The sequence below is a fragment of the Oryctolagus cuniculus genome, chromosome 4 (assembly GCF_964237555.1).
Source record: "Oryctolagus cuniculus chromosome 4, mOryCun1.1, whole genome shotgun sequence".
Classification (NCBI taxonomy): domain Eukaryota; kingdom Metazoa; phylum Chordata; class Mammalia; order Lagomorpha; family Leporidae; genus Oryctolagus; species Oryctolagus cuniculus.
The window spans coordinates 1,560,310-1,566,309 of NC_091435.1; the positions used below are offsets into that span (position 1 = coordinate 1,560,310).

A 6,000-nucleotide genomic window follows, 5' to 3' on the forward strand; every position below is an offset into this window, starting at 1 on the left:
GGATCCGAGAACATTCTCCCGAGGAGGGCTCTGGGCGAGGTCAGTCCCTGCACTAGTCCAGGCCTAGGGACATCCCAGGCCTGCGGCCACTCTCCACCCTCCCTAAGGCCTTGGCCATCAGGAACTCGGCCACGCTGACCGGCAACCCCCACTGGCTTCAGAACTGAACCTACGGCAAAACGTGCCCCCAACTAAGTCCTGTGCCGGCTGCAAGAGGAGCCTGATAAATGCTTTCTGGGGTGGATTGGGAGAGAGAGACAGAGTGAGACAGAGAGAAAATGAGCGTAGCACAGCACGTTTTAGAAAGTTACAAAGAAAATCAGCACGTTTTCCATTAAAATTCTGTCTCCTGGCCAGTGCTGTGGCACAGTGCATCACGCTGCCGCCTGCAACGCCGGCATCCCCTGTCACCCCTATCAAAGCGCTGGTTCAAGTCCTGGCTGTTCCACTTCCAATCCAGCTCCCTGCTAATGTGCCTGGGAGGGCAGCAGGAGACGGCCTGAGTGCCTGGGTCCTGCCATCCACGTGGGAGACCCAGGTGGAACCAGCCTGGCCCAGCCTCGACCATCTGGGAAGTAAACAACTGGATGGAAGACCTCGCTCTATTACACTGTCTTTCAAATAAAAGAATAAACCTTTTTAAAAAGCCAGATATCAGCTTTAAGTTTGATCATAAGCTTGATCGTTTTGCTTAAGTTTTTTGTAGGCTGGTAAGTGGATAACTTCATCTATTAATCTCTTAAATGTACTTTCTAACCACCACCTAATTAAATAACACACTTTGTTCCTGTGTGCTTACAGAGTTAATCACAGCATTCAAGGGAATAAACCCAGTGCTTTAATACATCTTACAGTGAAGGAATTTTGATAATTAACACAAAACAATCAGTAGGTCTTGCTTGCAGTCACGAATAAGAATCGCCACTGTAGCACTGTCTGTCAGAGGAAATATTAAAAACCGCATTACAACTGCCGGCAGGGACTAGGGCAGGGACAACCCACGACCATCGCAGCAGCAGGGGCAGGCAGGCGAGGGGCTGCGGCTGGGAGCGAGGAGTTCACACCTCCCGGGGCACACACTGGCACTTTTACATCCATAAATAAAACCGTGCAATTTCACAACTAAAATTATAAATTTTATTTTTAGGACGTAACGCTACGTGAGTGACTAACAAACTGCCAGCAGCATCTCTCAGCGCTGCCCACCTTGTCCGGCACCGGGAGAGCCTGCTGCCCGGCAGGCCACGGTCAGCATGTGGGAGATGAATTAGGAGCGCTTCAGTCATGCACCAGACAGGCCTCAAGTCCGAAGAACTCTCTTACTGCAAACATCTGCAAGCAACGCTTTATGACCCGTAAACAGGCAAAGGCTGAGGGCCCCGGGAGTGAGCGCCCAACGCCCCGGGGGCCCGTCCGCTACCACTGCCCCCGCAGAAAGGCCTCCTCCTTCCCTGCCAACCTGACCTGGACGTGGCTGAACAGCCCCAGCTCGGGAACCGACGGGCACGGCCCACAGACAGCGGGCCCCTCTCAAAGCCTCTGCGCCCAGCCCGGCCGTCTCATCCCATATTTATCAAGCGCCTGCGGTGGGTCCCGCACCCTCCCAGGCACCGCAGCAGCCACCTCTGCCTCTCTCCTCCTCGCCCCAGAAAACCCTGGGCAGGCAAAGGGGCCGGGCGGTCTCTCCCCAGGGGAAAGGCAGTCATCAGAGGACCTTCCCAGGGCCCGGCCGGCTCCCGGGACCACCCGGCGGGCCGCACCTTTCAAAGAAATGAAAGGTTCGGGCGAAGGTGGGAGAGAACAAAGAGGACCAAGTGCAAACCTGGTTCTCCACCGCTCCGCACCGCAGGCGGAGTGCAGCAGCAGGTGCCACAGCAGGACCCTCTCAGACACTCGGGGCGCAGGCACAGCGCCCCGGGCTTCGCGGCGACCACAATGCCTTCATCAGAAGCAGCAGCCAACCCTGCTGGCTAAAAATGCTAACTGCGAACCCAGCACCCGGCGCAAACCCCGGGCAGCCCGCGGCCGGGACTCCGCACCGCCCACCCACCCACCACGCGGCCATCCTCCTACCCGACCCCGCAGCTGCCAGCGCCGCGGGAACTTCCCCGCCCCGGGCTGCCCGCGGCGCAGAGCCTCCCGCCGGACGCCCCCCGAACGCAGGGTGCAGCCCCACGCCGGGTGCACGCCCCCTGCCCCGCGGCGCGGAGCTTCCCACGCGGACACGGTGCCCTCAGGAGGGGACGCGCCGCCCGTCCAGGACGCAGCCTCCCCGTGTCGGGGCGCAGCGTCTCCACCGCGGGCGCAGCCCGCCCACCCTGGGGCGCAGCCTCCCCACCTTGGGGCGCACCCTCTCCATCTCGGGCCGCAGCCTCCCGCCCTCCCGGGACGCAGGCTCCTCAGCCCCGGCGCAGCGACCCCAGCCCCGGGCGCAGCCTGCACTCCCGGGCGCCGGGACCCGCCCGCAGCCCCGCGGCCCCGCAGCCCCGTGCACAGCGCCGGGCCGGCGCGCGGCGTCCGCCCCGAGCGAGCGCCGTCGGCCTCCGCACCTGTCCTCCCGGCTTACATAAACGGGGCCCGGGTGCCCGCCGCGCCCGCCGCCCCCGGCGCCGTGCCCGGCCAGCCCGCCCGCCCTCCCGCCTCACCTCGCGCGGCCTGCTCGGGACGCCCGACGCCGCAGCTGCGACCCGGCCCGGCCCCGAGCGCTGCGGCACGGCGCGCCGGTGGCTCGCGCCGCCAGAGCCCGGCCGCCGACCTGGCCGCTCGGCCGCCGCCGCCGCCGCCGCCGCCGCCGCCGCCGCCACGGCCCCTCAGCCGCCTCAGCGCCAACGCTGGCCGCGGCTCCGCCCTCGCCACCGCCCCCGCGCGGGCGGGCGGGCGCGCGCGCGCCGTGGGCGGGGCCGGCGCCGTGACGCCGACGTGCGCGCCACCGCCGGTCGCCGTGGTGAGGGCTGCGGCTGCGGGCGCTCCGGCAGTGCCCGTGCGCCGGCGCTGCGTGGGGGTCCGAGGGGCCGGCGGGCAGGTGTCGTGCCGCGGCCTGCGGGGCGACCCCGGGGTTGGAGGAGGCCCGCGCGGCCCCTGAGTTAGGTCTGCTCGCGTCAGGTGCCAGGGCCCCCGGGCCTGGAGCACGTGCCCGGGGCGGGGCGCGGGGCAGCACCTGGGCGCACCTGCACTGCAGGCCCGCAATGGAGCGAGGCGGCTGTGAGTGCGGGGCGCGTCCCGGGACCCCGTTGAATGGCGGCTGGCTGCGCGGGGTTGCCTTAGCTCGACAGTCAGGCGCTGTGCGCAGTGAGCGCCCTCCCCGGCTTGCTGGCGAGCCGCGGCGAGGCCCCGGCTCCAGTTCAGGCTGCAGGGACCCTAGGGGGGCACCGACCCCGTCCCCGCTTGTTAACCAGGGGCAAAGGGCGAGCGCTCAGTCCAGCCTGGTACCAGGCCCCCGGCTGCCGGCCTTACCCAGGGTCTTGTTTCAGAGTGGCCTCCAGGGAGGTCAGCGGTCTGCAGCCCCCGGGCAGTGCTGCCAGGGCCCTTGTCTGCTTCAGCCACTGGCGAAAAGGGGAAAAACAAAAACAAAAGGCTGTCTTTGGGGCCAGCCGGGTGAAGGAAGCACTCACCTTGCCAGGGAGTGGCGAGAGGGGCCTGGTGACTGCTGAGTCAGCGTCGGGACTGCAGGGCTGCCTCCTAGGGATTCGTCCGTGGAGGACAAGCACGTGTGCAGGGATTTTGTGTCTGTGGCCGTGGCACAGCTGTTCAATCGCTGTGACCCCGTGGGCAGCAGCTTGGGCAGGTCAGGCTGGGCCAGGCCCTGCTTCTGGGCCATACTGCAAGAGGGTCAGGCCGTCCGGCCCCTCAGCAGCACAGCAAACATGAACCCCTGCTTCCGGCCCCTGCTGATGTCTCCGCGGCTCTCCTTGGCTAAGGTGCATGGGACGCCCCGGCCAGGCTGCGCGTGAGTCGCTCTGCATGGGCAAACGGCTGTGAGATTCGTGGGTGCGTCCCCACCACACCCGTGCACGGCCTTAGTGGGTTTGGGTTTGACTGGGGGAAACCGGCAGCATTTAGTCAAGTTGTTACCGGTGAATGGCAGGGTTCTTGTCTTCACACGATAAAGAATTCAGGCATGAGACAGAGTAGTGGAAGGTAAAATAGCAAAGTTTATTAGGGCAGGGACATCCGTAAGAACAGATGGGCACCTCTCCAGGCAGAACCTGAGAGACAGTGCCCAGTAACTCAGACTGGCGGGGAGAGCGAGGTTACATGGCTGAGTGGAGAGAGTACACCTGGGCAGGCAGGTGGGCGGCTCAGCAGAGGCAGAGGGCTGAGCGCACAGTCGGGTTGAGGCCGGGGGTTTTTAAGGGGATGGGTCTTTGTCTTCTCACACCTCCTCCTGAAACAAAGGATTTTGTGGCTGTAAATATTAAGAAGCTCCTATCTGAGTTTCCCCTGAAGGTATCAGACAGGAGGAAGCCTAGCTGGCGCCATCCTGGGTTCAGAGGAAGGGTGAGCAGGACCCCCTAGAGAATGGGGATCTGGAGCAGGGTGTTTGAAATGCAGATACTGGGGTGCACCTGGGAGACTGTGGAAGATTTGTCAGGTAGAAGGGGCGGGGGGGGGCCCACCTGGCAGGTTATCAGGTAGGAGGGGGCAGGGCAGGATGCGAAGGCCGGGCTGCCCCTGAAACATCATCGGGATGACTTTGAGATGCAGATGCAGATGCTGGACATAGATGTCTTTTCTCTAGGCCTTTGTCACACACACATAAGCTCATATCTGACTTCCTACCTAACAAAGTCACCCCGGCTCCCCTGGTAGCCATGGAGAGCAGGTGGCAGCAGTGACCAACACCCTGGTGTGGCTCCTGTGAGGGCGGTGAGGAGCCTGGGACTGTCCCCTCCTGCCACACTGCCTCCCACGCCATCCTTGCCACAGAGACTGCCGTTACCGTGGCATTCTCCTGACCTGGAACTAGCCAAGGGCACGTTCTTGTTGATGCTGGCATCGGGAGAGTGGCTTCCCCTCACCGGGGCAGGGATGTGTGCGGAGCATGAGGGTCCCGCTCTGGCGCCTGTGAGGTCAGTGCTTAGAGGAGGAGTCCCGGTATCCTAGGAAAGGCCGAGGAACAGCGAGGACACCTCAGCCGTCCACTGTCAGTGCTCGCATCCCGGTGCTCAGAGCAGGCCCTGGTGTCCCCCGGGGTGCCAGCAGCGCCGGTGGGCATGGCCATCTCCTCCCAGGAAGTGGGGAGCTGGCATCCAGGCCTGTGCTCCCGGCACTTGGGCCGTTCCCCTGCGCACCTGGGCAGACTCTGAGCTGAAATCCCGCTTTGGTGTCCTGGGGACCCACTCGCTGCACGAACGCTCACATACAGAAACCCAGCTACGATCCCTGTCTGCCCCATGGCGTGTTTCCTTCACACGCATGTGCAAACCACACTTCAGTGGCTGGAAAATCGCCTGCACGACACCAGGAAACCAACGGGCCACTTCCTGTCATCAGGGCAACGAAATGCCCTGACCATGTCATTCTGCCCCAAGTCAGGCGCTCCCGGCATCTGCAGAGGCAGTGGTACAAACCGGTTGCTAATCCTAGGATGGAGACACCCCTCAGACTACTCTGGAGCTTTCTGGAACCTACCAGAAGGGAGGAGAAGGCACCCAGCAGCTGCGCCGTTGTTCACGTACCAGGCTTGGGCAGAAGGTGGTTCTGCTGGAGAGAGTTGGGGCTCACAGGTGTAAACACCACTGACCTGCAGCCCCCTGCCTCTGCTCCAGGAGCTCCTGAGCCGCGGTGGCCGTCAGCCCACCTGTCCGGCCTTTCCCTCTGCCACACAGAGACGCCGGCCTGCTGGTGACAGTGCACATCCCAGCCTGTGGTGCTGGTTCTGTGCTGCGCACGCACTCAGACCGACGACTGCTCACACCCTTCCGGTCCCATGGCTCCGAGGGCAGCCTTGCTCCCTGGAAGCCCTTGTCACTCAGCGTCCGTGCACATCCAGAGTGAGTC

The 6,000-nt window shown here is 63.7% G+C and overlaps 1 protein-coding gene across 13 annotated transcripts in view; it reads right to left on the reverse strand.

Annotated features, from left to right (window-relative positions):
* ADARB1 (adenosine deaminase RNA specific B1) overlaps positions 1–2,827 on the reverse strand; it is a 115,947-nt gene extending 113,120 nt beyond the window's left edge. For 10 of the 13 annotated variants that reach the window (XR_011387666.1, XR_011387665.1, XR_011387664.1 and 7 more), the window contains exon 1: positions 2,646–2,827. The gene's annotated coding sequence lies outside the window, so the exon portion shown is untranslated. Of the gene's footprint in view, positions 1–1,206; positions 1,229–2,645 lie in introns of those variants that run through there. The other 3 variants (XR_011387667.1, XM_051839970.2, XM_051839971.2) reach the window with 3 other exon arrangements.
* Positions 2,828–6,000: the final 3,173 nt, after the last annotated feature.